Here is a 19490-nt window from a genome sequence, read left to right as displayed (position 1 = left end):
ACCTGAAGAACTCGCGTGACCATTGCGACTCTCAAGGTGCTAAAAATCACGCAAGAGTTTAAATGCGTGAGAGGCCACACTTGAGTAGCAAAGAAGCTTTGCTGATGAGATTAAATGTGCAGTTGCATGAAAGCACTAGTCTTTTTAGTGATCTACCTTTTGACCAGGTTAGAACCTGACAAGCGAGTAATCACAATGCCCACCTTGTTAATTGTCCTGAAAATCTGTATAAGCCGGACAATGAATCAGTGATGTTGCAGTCTTTCACAGCGATGGTGGTATAGTGGCAAGCATAGCTGCCTTCCAAGCAGTTGACCCGGGTTCGATTCCCGGCCATCGCAGTTGCCACTCGCAGTCCTTTTCAAGCATTTGGGCTGCGTACTATTTTACACTAAAAACGTTCTCCGCTCTTTCTGCAAATGCTTACAATGTCAGGCCAGGTGCATTCTTCATCGGCCTCGCTGCTACCGTTTGCTGTGTAAAGACACTGTTCAAACAGGCTTTGAGTTCTCATCACTTCATACCTCTACCTTCTTACATGAAACTGTGATTGGACACGCTACTTCTTCATAAAGACACCCAGTCCCACTTTAAATATTGTGCTCAATGTTTGGAATGAAGATAACATTTTACTAACCATGTACTGATCAGCTCTTTGCGGTGGCAAAATCATCAGCTGTGTGTGTTAATGTTCATGCAAACAAGCAAGCTAATGTCAGCCAGCTAGCTTCAACCGCAGCTGTGCTGCACCAATCTCACGGAACTGCAAAACCACAAGCTTTCGCACCAAAGTCATGCAGCTACCGCATTTACAATCCAGCGTGGCTGTTGTTGTGCACATCCTACTTGAAAGATGTGTGGAGTAGGACTTTGTAAGACGTATGTCTTTCAAGTATGTAGTTCCACAGCCCAATGTGGTTGTTGTGGCCGAGCGGTCAAGGCGATGGACTAGAAATCCATTGGGGTCTCCCCGCACAGGTTCGAATCCTGTCGACAACGGTCAGCTGTTTTGCGCCAGTCCAGACGTTGATTTGAGAAGAAGGCATGGAGATCACCTGAGAAGGTGCCAGGAGAAAGAGCCAGGCCTTTGCTTGTGAAAATAGAGCACGCAGAAGCAATGGACCCAGCTATGTCCTGACAAAATTAGGCACATATTCAGTAAACATGGCATCCTTCAATTGGTCTCTTAGCCACCCCACACGTTCCCCTGTGTAGTCGTCCAGGATCCAGTCTGAGTACCGCCAATGACTCATGCGTCTGACAAATGCTGATTGCTTTGCAAGAGGACTGGGATCGGGATTGGAGGCACAGCGGATTTCACCGGGAATGGGACAACAGCAGAAATAGCTTCAAACATTACTGCATGAAAAGCACAAGGAGTGGAAACATTTCATTGTTTCGAACACTGTGTGGTATATTGTAATAAGGAGCAGCTATTACTACCTCCCACCAGTAGGTGGTACTGTGTTATTGTATGTGTTCTGAGCTTATGGAGTAAAAGTCTGGACCTCCACCATAGCCTCGTCTCAGTCCTCTGTGCTTGGTCTAAAGTTATTGTTGACCACAACCCACGCTACACGGGCAGTTGGAGCAACACTGCATAAAGTTACAACATGGTGTCAGAAGTCGGCAAGACCGTGTGAACAGGGACCGCGACGTGAGTAAGCTAGCCGTAGATTAGCTAACAGTAGCCATTGCTAACGGCATGGAGCAATTCAAGCCACCATCACCGCTACTGCTCACAGGCAATTTATCTGAGACCTGGCGCAGATGGGAACAAAGATTCGGACTGTATATGACTGCTACGGGTGCGTTGGAGAAGGATGAAAAGGTTAAAATAGCCATTCTTCTCCACACTATCGGCGAAGAAGCGCTTGAAGTGTACAACACGCTCACAGTGACCCCGACCGGAGACGCACTGACAATGGCGTACATTTTGAAAACGTTTAAGGAATACTGTAGTCCACGAAAGAACGTTGTTTTTGAACGCCACAAGTTCTGGTCATACCCAATGTCGGCGGATATAACAGTGGACAGATATGTCACGGAACTCCGTCAGAGAAGTAAAAGTTGTGAATTTGGGATCAATGAGGACGACATGATCAGGGATAAATTGGTGTTCAGCATAAGTGACGCAAGACTAAAAGAGAGATTGCTTCGTGACAACGACCTTACACTGCGCAAGACGATAGAAATATGCAGATCAGCAGAAGTGGCCAAGTCACAGATTCAGGCCATGCAGTCAATAACTGCAGCCCAAGACACGTCAGTGGACGCATTAAGAAAAATGCCAGGATACATTAAATCAGGACACAGTAAAAACAAACTGAGCAACGACAAACAAACAGTTTGTCACAAATGCGGCAACAAACACGCATTCCGACAGTGTCCAGCCTATGGGGCAACATGTCACAAGTGTGGGAAAAATAACCACTTCTCAAAAGTGTGCAGAGCTAGCGCAGAGAAGAGTAGACACTTCAAGAAAACAAAAACTATTAACAACATTGAAACTGATGGCGATTCACTATACATCGGCATGGTATCCAGCGACAAGCACAAGACTGGCAAATGGCATGAAAGTGTGACAATCGGAGACGTACCACTCACCTTCAAGCTAGACACAGGTGCGGACGCAAATGTGCTCCCCAGATCAGTTTATGACGAGTTACCAGATATGCCTCGGTTACAGCCCACAAAGACTGTACTCATAGCTTTTGGTGGAGCCCACATACGTGCAGATGGTGTGGTGTCTCTTGAGTGTGAAGCACGGAAGCACAAGGCTGTGTTTGACTTTCTTGTATCAAGCCATGCAGATAAACCGATCCTAGGTGGACAAGCTTGTGAAGAGCTCCATCTGGTGCAACGAGTTGAGACCCTTGCCATGACATCCTCTGTACCGAAATCAGCTAAACCACCTTCTACCTCGGAAGAACTTGTGGAGATGTACGCTGATGTGTTCACAGGCTTAGGTGAGTTCCCTGGACTTCACCACATACATATTGACCCAAATGCAACACCTGTGATTCACGCATGCAGGAACGTGCCACTCTCCATAATGGATGCGCTGAAGAAGACGCTACAGGACTTACAAAACAGAGATGTCATAATGCCTGTCAATGAGCCTACAGATTGGGTCAACAGTCTTGTCGCCACACAGAAGAAGAACGGAACACTAAGGGTGTGCTTGGACCCTTGTGATCTGAACCAAGCAGTTAAACGCCAGCACTACTCCATTCCCACACACGAGGACGTTCGCAGCAAGCTAGCAGGAAAATCCATCTTCACCATATTGGATGAAAAAGATGGATACTGGCAGATCAAGCTGGACGAGCCGTCATCAAAGCTCTGTACCTTCAATACACCTTGGGGCCGATATCGCTTCCTCCGACTCCCATTCGGGATCAAATCAGCCAGCGAGGTCTTTCAACAAAAGAATTGTGAGACTTTCGGCAACATTCCTGGTGTATTTATCATTGCAGATGATATGATAATTGCAGCTACATCAGAGCACGAACACGATGAAATCCTGCAGAAGGTCATGGAGAAAGCAAGAGCAGCTAACGTGAAGTTTAACAAGGACAAAATTCAGTTCAAAGTTGACACAGTGAAATACATGGGCCATATCATCACAGCAGCAGGGCAGAAAGCAGATGTTTCAAAGATCAAAGCTATTGTCGACATGCCGACTCCAGAAGACAAACAAAGCCTTCAGCGTCTGCTGGGAATGACGAAGTTTTTGGCACAGTACATCCAAAATGAAGCATCGCTCACAGCACCTTTGAGACAGCTACTCAAGAAGGACACAGTGTGGCAGTGGCAGCCACATCACACAGTAGCGTTACAGACGCTCAAGTCGACGCTCACACAAGCTCCAGTGTTGAGATTTTATGACCACAAGAAACCACTAACACTGCAGGCCGATTCTTCAAAAGATGGGCTGGGCGCATGCCTATTACAAGACGGACAACCTGTGTGTTACGCGTCACGAGCACTCACAGACACAGAAAAAAGGTATGCACAAATAGAAAAAGAGTTGCTAGCCATTGTGTTTGCCGCTAAACGATTCCACCAGTATGTCTATGGAAGACCAGTGACAGTGCAATCTGATCATAAACCCCTGGAGGCGATAGTGCGCAAACCGCTATGCAAGGCACCAGCGAGGCTACAAGGAATGCTGCTGCAACTACAGAGATATGATCTCACCGTCACATACACCCCCGGCAGAGACATGTTCATAGCCGATGCACTCTCACGTGCCACAACTACCAGTGACGACGGAAACGTGAGTGAAAACGCAAATGATGAAAGAGTTGTGTATGCTCTGGAGGCCACAGCAGCATTGAGCGAGAAAACATTGTGTGACCTGAAAAAAGCAGTGGCAGCAGACAGCGTACTACAAGCCGTGCGCGAAAGACACTTCAACGGATGGCCGCCCAGAAGGAAGAGTTTAGACAAAACACTCCACAGCTACTGGCCTATGAGACACGATATCAGTTTCCACGATGACATTATTATGATCGGGGACAAGATCGTAATACCCCAAAGCTTCAGGCGTGTGATCCTGGAGAAGCTGCACCTTGCCCACCAAGGCGTGCAGCGCACAAAAGCCAAAGCAAGAAGAGTGCTGTACTGGCCTGGCATGTCACGCGACATAGAGACCATGCTTGAAAAGTGTGAACAATGCCAGCAAATGCAGCCAAAGAACCAGGCTGAACCGCTTATTCCACACCAGATTCCAGAGCTGCCATGGATGAAAATCGGAGCAGACATCTTCGAACTGAACGATCATCCATATCTTTTGTTAGTGGATTATTTATCAAAATATCCAGAAGTTCTTAACTTACCTGACAAAACGGCACACTCTGTGATTCAGAAGATGAAATCAGTCTTCGCAAGACACGGAATTCCCAAAGAGATAGTGAGCGATCATGTTCCATTCGCCAGCCACGAGATGAGATCGTTTGCAGCATCCTGGGAGATAAAGCTAACTTTCTCCAGTCCCGGCTTTCCTTCTTTGAATGGCATGGCGGAGCGAGCCATAAAGACTGTCAAACATGCACTTAAGAAAGCCGCACGGACTGGAACAGACCCACATCTAGTGCTGTTGTCTTTGAGGAACACTCCAGTCACAGGACTTAGTGTGTCACCTGCACAAATGTTGATGGGACGGGTTCTCCGCAGCACCCTGCCATGCACCAGTGCTGTGTTGAGGCAGTCAACCCCACGGAACATTCACGACAAAGTGCGCAGGTTGCAATCAAAGCGGAAACGCCACTATGATCAGCACGCAAGACCATTGCCTGTTCTGACCCCAGGCGAGACTGTGCACATGCAAACAAGGCGCGGTTGGGAGCCAGCTGTTGTAACTCATCGGCGAGAGGAACCACGCTCCTACACTGTGCAAACACCAGATGGTAAAGTGCTCAGGAGGAACAGGAGACATCTGAGGAAAATACACCCAAGTCTGTTCAAGGACACACCCATGGACCCAGATGAACTGTCCGTTCACACCCAAGAGCCAGTGGAGCCACCAGCAAATGACACCCCACAAAACTCTAGTCCTGCAAGTATGGACAACACACCCACATGTTACACACGCAGTGGCCGAGCAATAATACGCCCTGCCAGGTATAGAGACTAAGTGATTGGGAAACTTAAAGTCACTCTATCCTGTACCTGCGTTGTTCTGTACAAGCTAGATAACTGTCTTGTTGGAAAAGAGGGAAAATATGTCATGTTTCATATGTTCATTTTGACATGTCTTATCTAATCTGTCATGTGTTCATCTGTTTCAAAACACTACACTGATGTGTATTTGCATTGCTCAAGTGACAAGCAATCTGAGGTGTGCTCTACTTAATGTCTCAAGAATATAATATTGTTAATGTTCCTACGATTTAAAAGGTGCATTTATGTTACAAAATATTGGAGTTAAGAGGTAGTATCTTTATCTCGGAAAAGAGGGATGTGGTATATTGTAATAAGCAGCAGCTATTACTACCTCCCACCAGTAGGTGGTACTGTGTTATTGTATGTGTTCTGAGCTTATGGAGTAAAAGTCTGGACCTCCACCATAGCCTCGTCTCAGTCCTCTGTGCTTGGTCTAAAGTTATTGTTGACCACAACACACGCTACACGGGCAGTTGGAGCAACACTGCATAAAGTTACAACACACTGCTTTTCACTACAGCTCTTTGCATGTAAAAACCTGAGAAGGTGCCAGGAGAAAGAGCCAGGCCTTTGCTTGTGAAAATAGAGCACGCAGAAGCAATGGACCCAGCTATGTCCTGACAAAATTAGGCACATATTCAGTAAACATGGCAACCTTCAATTGGTCTCTTAGCCACCCCACACGTTCCCCCGTGTAGTCGTCCAGGATCCAGTCTGAGTACCGCCAATGACTCATGCGTCTGACAAATGCTGATTGCTTTGCAAGAGGATCGGGATTGGAGGCACAGCGGATTTCACCGGGAATGGGACAACAGCAGAAATAGCTTCAAACATTACTGCATGAAAAGCACAAGGAGTGGACACATTTCATTGTTTGGAACACTGCTTTTCACTACAGCTCTTTGCATGTAAAAACTTTGCTCTTCTCCACAGCTGGCTGACGGACACGCAAAAGCGCAAGCAAGAGTGGCCACAGACCCACTATGCCGGCCTTTGTACACTCTCTCCATCTAATGATAGAGAGGAAGGATACATTCACTACTTCTAGCCTCCACTATTCAAATTCAGTATTTTCACAGTGTCCTAAAAGCTTTCTGAAAAGCCTTTACACTGTTTTCCAAAACGCTGCATCCAGAGCACAGTCAGGGACTGGAAGGACAGAGTAGATTTCCCCCATATGGACTTCTCTCTTCATTGGCTCCCAATTAAATCCCAAATAAAAATCCAAATACTTGCCCTCACACACAAGGTCTTGAATAATCACCACCAATTTTGTCTACAAGATCTCACAGTGCCATATCATCCCAACAGAGTGCTTTGCTCTCAGACTGCTGGCTTCCGAGGGGATTTTAAAGTGCAATGGAAGGCAGAGCCATCACTTTTCAGGCCCCTCTCTGTGGAACCAGCTCCCACTTTGTATTCGGGACACAGACACTTGCTCTCATTTTTGAATTAAGCGTAAAACCTTTTTGCCAAAGTCCAATAACTTGAAAGAGGAGCCAAAGACGTCCTCGTCCCAGATTCGTCCCAAGACAGATTCACACCTATTCTCACCTTGTCTGCTGTGACCTGAAGAACTCGCGTGACCATTGCGACTCTCAAGGTGCTAAAAATCACGCAAGAGTTTAAATGCGTGAGAGGCCACACTTGAGTAGCAAAGAAGCTTTGCTGATGAGATTAAATGTGCAGTTGCATGAAAGCACTAGTCTTTTTAGTGATCTACCTTTTGACCAGTTTAGAACCTGACAAGCGAGTAATCACAATGCCCACCTTGTTAATTGTCCTGAAAATCTGTATAAGCCGGACAATGAATCAGTGATGTTGTAGTCTTTCACAGCGATGGTGGTATAGTGGCGAGCATAGCTGCCTTCCAAGCAGTTGACCTGGGTTCGATTCCCGGCCATCGCAGTTGCCACTCGCAGTGCTGTTCAAGCATGTGGGCTGCATACTTTTTTACACTAAAAACGTTCTCCGCTCTTTCTGCAAATGCTTACAATGTCAGGCCAGGTGCATTCTTCATCGGCCTCGCTGCTACCGTTTGCTGTGGAAAGACACTGTTCAAACAGGCTTTGACTTCTCATCACTACATACCTCTACCTTCTTACATGAAACTGTGATTGGACACGTTACTTCTTCATAAAGACACCCAGTCCCACTTTAAATATTGTGCTGAATGTTTGGAATGAAGATAACATTTTACTAACCATGTACTGATCAGCTCTTTGCGGTGGCAAAATCATCAGCTGTGTGTTACTGTTCATGCAAACAAGCAAGCTAATGTCAGCCAGCTAGCTTCAACCGCAGCTGTGCTGCACCAATCTCACGGAACTGCAAAACCACAAGCTTTCGCACCAAAGTCATGCAGCTACCGCATTTACAATCCAGCGTGGCCGTTGTTGTGCACATCCTACTTGAAAGATGTGTGGCGTAGGACTTGGAAGACGTATGTCTTTCGAGTATGTAGTTCCACAGCCCAATGTGGTTGTTGTGGCCGAGCGGTCAAGGCGATGGACTAGAAATCCATTGGGGTCTCCCCGCACAGGTTCGAATCCTGTCGACAACGGTCAGCTGTTTTGCGCCAGTCCAGACGTTGATTTGAGAAGAAGGCATGTCGATCACCTGAGAAGGTGCCAGGAGAAAGAGCCAGGCCTTTGCTTGTGAAAATAGAGCACGCAGAAGCAATGGACCCAGCTATGTCCTGACAAAATTAGGCACATATTCAGTAAACATGGCATCCTTCAATTGGTCTCTTAGCCACCCCACACGTGCCCCCGTGTAGTCGTCCAGGATCCAGTCTGAGTACCGCCAATGACTCATGCGTCTGACAAATGCTGATTGCTTTGCAAGAGGATCGGGATTGGAGGCACAGCGGATTTCACCGGGAATGGGACAACAGCAGAAATAGCTTCAAACATTACTGCATGAAAAGCACAAGGAGTGGAAACATTTCATTGTTTCGAACACTGCTTTTCACTACAGCTCTTTGCATGTAAAAACTTTGCTCTTCTCCACAGCTGGCTGACGGACACGCAAAAGCGCAAGCAAGAGTGGCCACAGAACCACTATGCCGGCCTTTGTACACTCTCTCCATCTAATGATAGAGAGGAAGGATACATTCACTACTTCTAGCCTCCACTATTCAAATTCAGTATTTTCACAGTGTCCTAAAAGCTTTCTGAAAAGCCTTTACACTGTTTTCCAAAACGCTGCATCCAGAGCACAGTCAGGGACTGGAAGGACAGAGTAGATTTCCCCCATATGGACTTCTCTCTTCATTGGCTCCCAATTAAATCCCAAATAAAAATCCAAATACTTGCCCTCACACACAAGGTCTTGAATAATCACCACCAATTTTGTCTACAAGATCTCACAGTGCCATATCATCCCAACAGAGTGCTTTGCTCTCAGACTGCTGGCTTCCGAGGGGATTTTAAAGTGCAATGGAAGGCAGAGCCATCACTTTTCAGGCCCCTCTCTGTGGAACCAGCTCCCACTTTGTATTCGGGACACAAACACTTGCTCTCATTTTTGAATTAAGCGTAAAACCTTTTTGCCAAAGTCCAATAACTTGAAAGAGGAGCCAAAGACGTCCTCGTCCCAGATTCGTCCCAAGACAGATTCACACCTATTCTCACCTTGTCTGGTGTGACCTGAAGAACTCGCGTGACCATTGCGACTCTCAAGGTGCTAAAAATCACGCAAGAGTTTAAATGCGTGAGAGGCCACACTTGAGTAGCAAAGAAGCTTTGCTGATGAGATTAAATGTGCAGTTGCATGAAAGCACTAGTCTTTTTGGTGATCTACCTTTTGACCAGGTTAGAACCTGACAAGCGAGTAATCACAATGCCCACCTTGTTAATTGTCCTGAAAATCTGTATAAGCCGGACAATGAATCAGTGATGTTGTAGTCTTTCACAGCGATGGTGGTATAGTGGCGAGCATAGCTGCCTTCCAAGCAGTTGACCTGGGTTCGATTCCCGGCCATCGCAGTTGCCACTCGCAGTGCTGTTCAAGCATGTGGGCTGCGTACTTTTTTACACTAAAAACGTTCTCCGCTCTTTCTGCAAATGCTTACAATGTCAGGCCAGGTGCATTCTTCATCGGCCTCGCTGCTACCGTTTGCTGTGGAAAGACACTGTTCAAACAGGCTTTGACTTCTCATCACTACATACCTATACCTTCTTACATGAAACTGGGATTGGACACGTTACTTCTTCATAAAGACACCCAGTCCCACTTTAAATATTGTGCTGAATGTTTGGAATGAAGATAACATTTTACTAACCATGTACTGATCAGCTCTTTGCGGTGGCAAAATCATCAGCTGTGTGTGTTACTGTTCATGCAAACAAGCAAGCTAATGTCAGCCAGCTAGCTTCAACCGCAGCTGTGCTGCACCAATCTCACGGAACTGCAAAACCACAAGCTTTCGCACCAAAGTCATGCAGCTACCGCATTTACAATCCAGCGTGGCCGTTGTTGTGCACATCCTACTTGAAAGATGTGTGGCGTAGGACTTGGAAGACGTATGTCTTTCGAGTATGTAGTTCCACAGCCCAATGTGGTTGTTGTGGCCGAGCGGTCAAGGCGATGGACTAGAAATCCATTGGGGTCTCCCCGCACAGGTTCGAATCCTGTCGACAACGGTCAGCTGTTTTGCGGCAGTCCAGACGTTGATTTGAGAAGAAGGCATGGAGATCACCTGAGAAGGTGCCAGGAGAAAGAGCCAGGCCTTTGCTTGTGAAAATAGAGCACGCAGAAGCAATGGACCCAGCTATGTCCTGACAAAATTAGGCACATATTCAGTAAACATGGCAACCTTCAATTGGTCTCTTAGCCACCCCACACGTTCCCCCGTGTAGTCGTCCAGGATCCAGTCTGAGTACCGCCAATGACTCATGCGTCTGACAAATGCTGATTGCTTTGCAAGAGGATCGGGATTGGAGGCACAGCGGATTTCACCGGGAATGGGACAACAGCAGAAATAGCTTCAAACATTACTGCATGAAAAGCACAAGGAGTGGACACATTTCATTGTTTGGAACACTGCTTTTCACTACAGCTCTTTGCATGTAAAAACTTTGCTCTTCTCCACAGCTGGCTGACGGACACGCAAAAGCGCAAGCAAGAGTGGCCACAGACCCACTATGCCGGCCTTTGTACACTCTCTCCATCTAATGATAGAGAGGAAGGATACATTCACTACTTCTAGCCTCCACTATTCAAATTCAGTATTTTCACAGTGTCCTAAAAGCTTCCTGAAAAGCCTTTACACTGTTTTCCAAAACGCTGCATCCAGAGCACAGTCAGGGACTGGAAGGACAGAGTAGATTTCCCCCATATGGACTTCTCTCTTCATTGGCTCCCAATTAAATCCCAAATAAAAATCCAAATACTTGCCCTCACACACAAGGTCTTGAATAATCACCACCAATTTTGTCTACAAGATCTCACAGTGCCATATCATCCCAACAGAGTGCTTTGCTCTCAGACTGCTGGCTTCCGAGGGGATTTTAAAGTGCAATGGAAGGCAGAGCCATCACTTTTCAGGCCCCTCTCTGTGGAACCAGCTCCCACTTTGTATTCGGGACACAGACACTTGCTCTCATTTTTGAATTAAGCGTAAAACCTTTTTGCCAAAGTCCAATAACTTGAAAGAGGAGCCAAAGACGTCCTCGTCCCAGATTCGTCCCAAGACAGATTCACACCTATTCTCACCTTGTCTGCTGTGACCTGAAGAACTCGCGTGACCATTGCAACTCTCAAGGTGCTAAAAATCACGCAAGAGTTTAAATGCGTGAGAGGCCACACTTGAGTAGCAAAGAAGCTTTGCTGATGAGATTAAATGTGCAGTTGCATGAAAGCACTAGTCTTTTTAGTGATCTACCTTTTGACCAGTTTAGAACCTGACAAGCGAGTAATCACAATGCCCACCTTGTTAATTGTCCTGAAAATCTGTATAAGCCGGACAATGAATCAGTGATGTTGTAGTCTTTCACAGCGATGGTGGTATAGTGGCGAGCATAGCTGCCTTCCAAGCAGTTGACCTGGGTTCGATTCCCGGCCATCGCAGTTGCCACTCGCAGTGCTGTTCAAGCATGTGGGCTGCGTACTTTTTTACACTAAAAACGTTCTCCGCTCTTTCTGCAAATGCTTACAATGTCAGGCCAGGTGCATTCTTCATCGGCCTCGCTGCTACCGTTTGCTGTGGAAAGACACTGTTCAAACAGGCTTTGACTTCTCATCACTACATACCTATACCTTCTTACATGAAACTGGGATTGGACACGTTACTTCTTCATAAAGACACCCAGTCCCACTTTAAATATTGTGCTGAATGTTTGGAATGAAGATAACATTTTACTAACCATGTACTGATCAGCTCTTTGCGGTGGCAAAATCATCAGCTGTGTGTGTTACTGTTCATGCAAACAAGCAAGCTAATGTCAGCCAGCTAGCTTCAACCGCAGCTGTGCTGCACCAATCTCACGGAACTGCAAAACCACAAGCTTTCGCACCAAAGTCATGCAGCTACCGCATTTACAATCCAGCGTGGCCGTTGTTGTGCACATCCTACTTGAAAGATGTGTGGCGTAGGACTTGGAAGACGTATGTCTTTCGAGTATGTAGTTCCACAGCCCAATGTGGTTGTTGTGGCCGAGCGGTCAAGGCGATGGACTAGAAATCCATTGGGGTCTCCCCGCACAGGTTCGAATCCTGTCGACAACGGTCAGCTGTTTTGCGGCAGTCCAGACGTTGATTTGAGAAGAAGGCATGGAGATCACCTGAGAAGGTGCCAGGAGAAAGAGCCAGGCCTTTGCTTGTGAAAATAGAGCACGCAGAAGCAATGGACCCAGCTATGTCCTGACAAAATTAGGCACATATTCAGTAAACATGGCAACCTTCAATTGGTCTCTTAGCCACCCCACACGTGCCCCCGTGTAGTCGTCCAGGATCCAGTCTGAGTACCGCCAATGACTCATGCGTCTGACAAATGCTGATTGCTTTGCAAGAGGATCGGGATTGGAGGCACAGCGGATTTCACCGGGAATGGGACAACAGCAGAAATAGCTTCAAACATTACTGCATGAAAAGCACAAGGAGTGGACACATTTCATTGTTTGGAACACTGCTTTTCACTACAGCTCTTTGCATGTAAAAACTTTGCTCTTCTCCACAGCTGGCTGACGGACACGCAAAAGCGCAAGCAAGAGTGGCCACAGACCCACTATGCCGGCCTTTGTACACTCTCTCCATCTAATGATAGAGAGGAAGGATACATTCACTACTTCTAGCCTCCACTATTCAAATTCAGTATTTTCACAGTGTCCTAAAAGCTTCCTGAAAAGCCTTTACACTGTTTTACAAAACGCTGCATCCAGAGCACAGTCAGGGACTGGAAGGACAGAGTAGATTTCCCCCATATGGACTTCTCTCTTCATTGGCTCCCAATTAAATCCCAAATAAAAATCCAAATACTTGCCCTCACACACAAGGTCTTGAATAATCACCACCAATTTTGTCTACAAGATCTCACAGTGCCATATCATCCCAACAGAGTGCTTTGCTCTCAGACTGCTGGCTTCCGAGGGGATTTTAAAGTGCAATGGAAGGCAGAGCCATCACTTTTCAGGCCCCTCTCTGTGGAACCAGCTCCCACTTTGTATTCGGGACACAGACACTTGCTCTCATTTTTGAATTAAGCGTAAAACCTTTTTGCCAAAGTCCAATAACTTGAAAGAGGAGCCAAAGACGTCCTCGTCCCAGATTCGTCCCAAGACAGATTCACACCTATTCTCACCTTGTCTGCTGTGACCTGAAGAACTCGCGTGACCATTGCGACTCTCAAGGTGCTAAAAATCATGCAAGAGTTTAAATGCGTGAGAGGCCACACTTGAGTAGCAAAGAAGCTTTGCTGATGAGATTAAATGTGCAGTTGCATGAAAGCACTAGTCTTTTTAGTGATCTACCTTTTGACCAGTTTAGAACCTGACAAGCGAGTAATCACAATGCCCACCTTGTTAATTGTCCTGAAAATCTGTATAAGCCGGACAATGAATCAGTGATGTTGCAGTCTTTCACAGCGATGGTGGTATAGTGGCAAGCATAGCTGCCTTCCAAGCAGTTGACCCGGGTTCGATTCCCGGCCATCGCAGTTGCCACTCGCAGTGCTTTTCAAGCATTTGGGCTGCGTACTATTTTACACTAAAAACGTTCTCCGCTCTTTCTGCAAATGCTTACAATGTCAGGCCAGGTGCATTCTTCATCGGCCTCGCTGCTACCGTTTGCTGTGTAAAGACACTGTTCAAACAGGCTTTGAGTTCTCATCACTTCATACTTATACCTTCTTACATGAAACTGGGATTGGACACGCTACTTCTTCATAAAGACACCCAGTCCCACTTTAAATATTGTGCTCAATGTTTGGAATGAAGATAACATTTTACTAACCATGTACTGATCAGCTCTTTGCGGTGGCAAAATCATCAGCTGTGTGTGTTACTGTTCATGCAAACAAGCAAGCTAATGTCAGCCAGCTAGCTTCAACCGCAGCTGTGCTGCACCAATCTCACGGAACTGCAAAACCACAAGCTTTCGCACCAAAGTCATGCAGCTACCGCATTTACAATCCAGCGTGGCCGTTGTTGTGCACATCCTACTTGAAAGATGTGTGGCGTAGGACTTGGGAGACGTATGTCTTTCGAGTATGTAGTTCCACAGCCCAATGTGGTTGTTGTGGCCGAGCGGTCAAGGCGATGGACTAGAAATCCATTGGGGTCTCCCCGCACAGGTTCGAATCCTGTCGACAACGGTCAGCTGTTTTGCGGCAGTCCAGACGTTGATTTGAGAAGAAGGCATGTCGATCACCTGAGAAGGTGCCAGGAGAAAGAGCCAGGCCTTTGCTTGTGAAAATAGAGCACGCAGAAGCAATGGACCCAGCTATGTCCTGACAAAATTAGGCACATATTCAGTAAACATGGCAACCTTCAATTGGTCTCTTAGCCACCCCACACGTTCCCCCGTGTAGTCGTCCAGGATCCAGTCTGAGTACCGCCAATGACTCATGCGTCTGACAAATGCTGATTGCTTTGCAAGAGGATCGGGATTGGAGGCACAGCGGATTTCACCGGGAATGGGACAACAGCAGAAATAGCTTCAAACATTACTGCATGAAAAGCACAAGGAGTGGACACATTTCATTGTTTGGAACACTGCTTTTCACTACAGCTCTTTGCATGTAAAAACTTTGCTCTTCTCCACAGCTGGCTGACAGACACGCAAAAGCGCAAGCAAGAGTGGCCACAGACCCACTATGCCGGCCTTTGTACACTCTCTCCATCTAATGATAGAGAGGAAGGATACATTCACTACTTCTAGCCTCCACTATTCAAATTCAGTATTTTCACAGTGTCCTAAAAGCTTTCTGAAAAGCCTTTACACTGTTTTCCAAAACGCTGCATCCAGAGCACAGTCAGGGACTGGAAGGACAGAGTAGATTTCCCCCATATGGACTTCTCTCTTCATTGGCTCCCAATTAAATCCCAAATAAAAATCCAAATACTTGCCCTCACACACAAGGTCTTGAATAATCACCACCAATTTTGTCTACAAGATCTCACAGTGCCATATCATCCCAACAGAGTGCTTTGCTCTCAGACTGCTGGCTTCCGAGGGGATTTTAAAGTGCAATGGAAGGCAGAGCCATCACTTTTCAGGCCCCTCTCTGTGGAACCAGCTCCCACTTTGTATTCGGGACACAGACACTTGCTCTCATTTTTGAATTAAGCGTAAAACCTTTTTGCCAAAGTCCAATAACTTGAAAGAGGAGCCAAAGACGTCCTCGTCCCAGATTCGTCCCAAGACAGATTCACACCTATTCTCACCTTGTCTGCTGTGACCTGAAGAACTCGCGTGACCATTGCAACTCTCAAGGTGCTAAAAATCACGCAAGAGTTTAAATGCGTGAGAGGCCACACTTGAGTAGCAAAGAAGCTTTGCTGATGAGATTAAATGTGCAGTTGCATGAAAGCACTAGTCTTTTTAGTGATCTACCTTTTGACCAGTTTAGAACCTGACAAGCGAGTAATCACAATGCCCACCTTGTTAATTGTCCTGAAAATCTGTATAAGCCGGACAATGAATCAGTGATGTTGTAGTCTTTCACAGCGATGGTGGTATAGTGGCGCGCATAGCTGCCTTCCAAGCAGTTGACCTGGGTTCGATTCCCGGCCATCGCAGTTGCCACTCGCAGTGCTGTTCAAGCATGTGGGCTGCGTACTTTTTTACACTAAAAACGTTCTCCGCTCTTTCTGCAAATGCTTACAATGTCAGGCCAGGTGCATTCTTCATCGGCCTCGCTGCTACCGTTTGCTGTGTAAAGACACTGTTCAAACAGGCTTTGACTTCTCATCACTTCATACCTATACCTTCTTACATGAAACTGGGATTGGACACGCTACTTCTTCATAAAGACACCCAGTCCCACTTTAAATATTGTGCTGAATGTTTGGAATGAAGATAACATTTTACTAACCATGTACTGATCAGCTCTTTGCGGTGGCAAAATCATCAGCTGTGTGTGTTACTGTTCATGCAAACAAGCAAGCTAATGTCAGCCAGCTAGCTTCAACCGCAGCTGTGCTGCACCAATCTCACGGAACTGCAAAACCACAAGCTTTCTCACCAAAGTCATGCAGCTACCGCATTTACAATCCAGCGTGGCCGTTGTTGTGCACATCCTACTTGAAAGATGTGTGGCGTAGGACTTGGAAGACGTATGTCTTTCGAGTATGTAGTTCCACAGCCCAATGTGGTTGTTGTGGCCGAGCGGTCAAGGCGATGGACTAGAAATCCATTGGGGTCTCCCCGCACAGGTTCGAATCCTGTCGACAACGGTCAGCTGTTTTGCGCCAGTCCAGACGTTGATTTGAGAAGAAGGCATGGAGATCACCTGAGAAGGTGCCAGGAGAAAGAGCCAGGCCTTTGCTTGTGAAAATAGAGCACGCAGAAGCAATGGACCCAGCTATGTCCTGACAAAATTAGGCACATATTCAGTAAACATGGCAACCTTCAATTGGTCTCTTAGCCACCCCACACGTGCCCCCGTGTAGTCGTCCAGGATCCAGTCTGAGTACCGCCAATGACTCATGCGTCTGACAAATGCTGATTGCTTTGCAAGAGGATCGGGATTGGAGGCACAGCGCATTTCACCGGGAATGGGACAACAGCAGAAATAGCTTCAAACATTACTGCATGAAAAGCACAAGGAGTGGACACATTTCATTGTTTGGAACACTGCTTTTCACTACAGCTCTTTGCATGTAAAAACTTTGCTCTTCTCCACAGCTGGCTGACAGACACGCAAAAGCGCAAGCAAGAGTGGCCACAGACCCACTATGCCGGCCTTTGTACACTCTCTCCATCTAATGATAGAGAGGAAGGATACATTCACTACTTCTAGCCTCCACTATTCAAATTCAGTATTTTCACAGTGTCCTAAAAGCTTCCTGAAAAGCCTTTACACTGTTTTACAAAACGCTGCATCCAGAGCACAGTCAGGGACTGGAAGGACAGAGTAGATTTCCCCCGTATGGACTTCTCTCTTCATTGGCTCCCAATTAAATCCCAAATAAAAATCCAAATACTTGCCCTCACACACAAGGTCTTGAATAATCACCACCAATTTTGTCTACCAGATCTCACAGTGCCATATCATCCCAACAGAGTGCTTTGCTCTCAGACTGCTGGCTTCCGAGGGGATTTTAAAGTGCAATGGAAGGCAGAGCCATCACTTTTCAGGCCCCTCTCTGTGGAACCAGCTCCCACTTTGTATTCGGGACACAGACACTTGCTCTCATTTTTGAATTAAGCGTAAAACCTTTTTGCCAAAGTCCAATAACTTGAAAGAGGAGCCAAAGACGTCCTCGTCCCAGATTCGTCCCAAGACAGATTCACACCTATTCTCACCTTGTCTGCTGTGACCTGAAGAACTCGCGTGACCATTGCAACTCTCAAGGTGCTAAAAATCACGCAAGAGTTTAAATGCGTGAGAGGCCACACTTGAGTAGCAAAGAAGCTTTGCTGATGAGATTAAATGTGCAGTTGCATGAAAGCACTAGTCTTTTTAGTGATCTACCTTTTGACCAGTTTAGAACCTGACAAGCGAGTAATCACAATGCCCACCTTGTTAATTGTCCTGAAAATCTGTATAAGCCGGACAATGAATCAGTGATGTTGTAGTCTTTCACAGCGATGGTGGTATAGTGGCGAGCATAGCTGCCTTCCAAGCAGTTGACCTGGGTTCGATTCCCGGCCATCGCAGTTGCCACTCGCAGTGCTGTTCAAGCATGTGGGCTGCGTACTTTTTTACACTAAAAACGTTCTCCGCTCTTTCTGCAAATGCTTACAATGTCAGGCCAGGTGCATTCTTCATCGGCCTCGCTGCTACCGTTTGCTGTGGAAAGACACTGTTCAAACAGGCTTTGACTTCTCATCACTACATACCTATACCTTCTTACATGAAACTGGGATTGGACACGTTACTTCTTCATAAAGACACCCAGTCCCACTTTAAATATTGTGCTGAATGTTTGGAATGAAGATAACATTTTACTAACCATGTACTGATCAGCTCTTTGCGGTGGCAAAATCATCAGCTGTGTGTGTTACTGTTCATGCAAACAAGCAAGCTAATGTCAGCCAGCTAGCTTCAACCGCAGCTGTGCTGCACCAATCTCACGGAACTGCAAAACCACAAGCTTTTGCACCAAAGTCATGCAGCTACCGCATTTACAATCCAGCGTGGCCGTTGTTGTGCACATCCTACTTGAAAGATGTGTGGCGTAGGACTTGGAAGACGTATGTCTTTCGAGTATGTAATTCCACAGCCCAATGTGGTTGTTGTGGCCGAGCGGTCAAGGCGATGGACTAGAAATCCATTGGGGTCTCCCCGCACAGGTTCGAATCCTGTCAACAACGGTCAGCTGTTTTGCGCCAGTCCAGACGTTGATTTGAGAAGAAGGCATGGAGATCACCTGAGAAGGTGCCAGGAGAAAGAGCCAGGCCTTTGCTTGTGAAAATAGAGCACGCAGAAGCAATGGACCCAGCTATGTCCTGACAAAATTAGGCACATATTCAGCAAACATGGCAACCTTCAATTGGTCTCTTAGCCACCCCACACGTTCCCCCGTGTAGTCGTCCAGGATCCAGTCTGAGTACCGCCAATGACTCATGCGTCTGACAAATGCTGATTGCTTTGCAAGAGGATCGGGATTGGAGGCACAGCGGATTTCACCGGGAATGGGACAACAGCAGAAATAGCTTCAAACATTACTGCATGAAAAGCACAAGGAGTGGACACATTTCATTGTTTGGAACACTGCTTTTCACTACAGCTCTTTGCATGTAAAAACTTTGCTCTTCTCCACAGCTGGCTGACGGACACGCAAAAGCGCAAGCAAGAGTGGCCACAGACCCACTATGCCGGCCTTTGTACACTCTCTCCATCTAATGATAGAGAGGAAGGATATGTAACCCAACCAGTGCAGGGGCCTCCCTACACCCCGGACTCTGCGTTGTGTTAAATTGTGTTGGATTGGGGTGCACCGCAGAGAGACCAGTCGGACACAGGTGTTCAATTTGTGGCTCGGACCGCGCCGTTTATTCGGAAGCAGGGGCAAACACCGCTCCAACTCTGCTGCTGGCCCTTCGCAAATCACAGCAAACACTCCGTGACTATCAACATTGCAAAATACAACAACACATATACACAGAATACACATTAAGTAACAATAACCGTGCCTTCTACAACATTCCACGGT

General features: G+C 46.6%; 14 non-coding genes across 14 annotated transcripts; all 14 read left to right on the top strand.

Moving 5' to 3' along the window:
* The first annotated feature begins 269 nt into the window (after window positions 1-269).
* Window positions 270-341, top strand: trnag-ucc (transfer RNA glycine (anticodon UCC)). Its single transcript has one exon. It is a non-coding gene; the product is annotated as a tRNA-Gly (tRNA).
* Window positions 342-917: 576 nt separating this feature from the next.
* Window positions 918-999, top strand: trnas-aga (transfer RNA serine (anticodon AGA)). Its single transcript has one exon. It is a non-coding gene; the product is annotated as a tRNA-Ser (tRNA).
* Window positions 1000-7506: 6507 nt separating this feature from the next.
* On the top strand, window positions 7507-7578 carry trnag-ucc (transfer RNA glycine (anticodon UCC)). Its single transcript has one exon. It is a non-coding gene; the product is annotated as a tRNA-Gly (tRNA).
* A 573-nt stretch (window positions 7579-8151) lies between these two features.
* trnas-aga (transfer RNA serine (anticodon AGA)) lies at window positions 8152-8233 on the top strand. The gene has a single exon. It is a non-coding gene; the product is annotated as a tRNA-Ser (tRNA).
* A 1354-nt stretch (window positions 8234-9587) lies between these two features.
* Window positions 9588-9659, top strand: trnag-ucc (transfer RNA glycine (anticodon UCC)). Its single transcript has one exon. It is a non-coding gene; the product is annotated as a tRNA-Gly (tRNA).
* Window positions 9660-10234: 575 nt separating this feature from the next.
* On the top strand, window positions 10235-10316 carry trnas-aga (transfer RNA serine (anticodon AGA)). Its single transcript has one exon. It is a non-coding gene; the product is annotated as a tRNA-Ser (tRNA).
* A 1354-nt stretch (window positions 10317-11670) lies between these two features.
* On the top strand, window positions 11671-11742 carry trnag-ucc (transfer RNA glycine (anticodon UCC)). The gene has a single exon. It is a non-coding gene; the product is annotated as a tRNA-Gly (tRNA).
* Window positions 11743-12317: 575 nt separating this feature from the next.
* Window positions 12318-12399, top strand: trnas-aga (transfer RNA serine (anticodon AGA)). Its single transcript has one exon. It is a non-coding gene; the product is annotated as a tRNA-Ser (tRNA).
* Window positions 12400-13753: 1354 nt separating this feature from the next.
* Window positions 13754-13825, top strand: trnag-ucc (transfer RNA glycine (anticodon UCC)). The gene has a single exon. It is a non-coding gene; the product is annotated as a tRNA-Gly (tRNA).
* A 575-nt stretch (window positions 13826-14400) lies between these two features.
* On the top strand, window positions 14401-14482 carry trnas-aga (transfer RNA serine (anticodon AGA)). The gene has a single exon. It is a non-coding gene; the product is annotated as a tRNA-Ser (tRNA).
* A 1354-nt stretch (window positions 14483-15836) lies between these two features.
* Window positions 15837-15908, top strand: trnag-ucc (transfer RNA glycine (anticodon UCC)). Its single transcript has one exon. It is a non-coding gene; the product is annotated as a tRNA-Gly (tRNA).
* Window positions 15909-16483: 575 nt separating this feature from the next.
* Window positions 16484-16565, top strand: trnas-aga (transfer RNA serine (anticodon AGA)). The gene has a single exon. It is a non-coding gene; the product is annotated as a tRNA-Ser (tRNA).
* Window positions 16566-17919: 1354 nt separating this feature from the next.
* On the top strand, window positions 17920-17991 carry trnag-ucc (transfer RNA glycine (anticodon UCC)). Its single transcript has one exon. It is a non-coding gene; the product is annotated as a tRNA-Gly (tRNA).
* Window positions 17992-18566: 575 nt separating this feature from the next.
* trnas-aga (transfer RNA serine (anticodon AGA)) lies at window positions 18567-18648 on the top strand. The gene has a single exon. It is a non-coding gene; the product is annotated as a tRNA-Ser (tRNA).
* Window positions 18649-19490: the final 842 nt, after the last annotated feature.

This window comes from Maylandia zebra, linkage group LG9 (assembly GCF_041146795.1).
Source record: "Maylandia zebra isolate NMK-2024a linkage group LG9, Mzebra_GT3a, whole genome shotgun sequence".
NCBI lineage: Eukaryota > Metazoa > Chordata > Actinopteri > Cichliformes > Cichlidae > Maylandia > Maylandia zebra.
The sequence above is the reverse complement of the archived record's forward strand: the minus strand, read 5'-3'. Positions and strand labels throughout refer to the sequence as shown.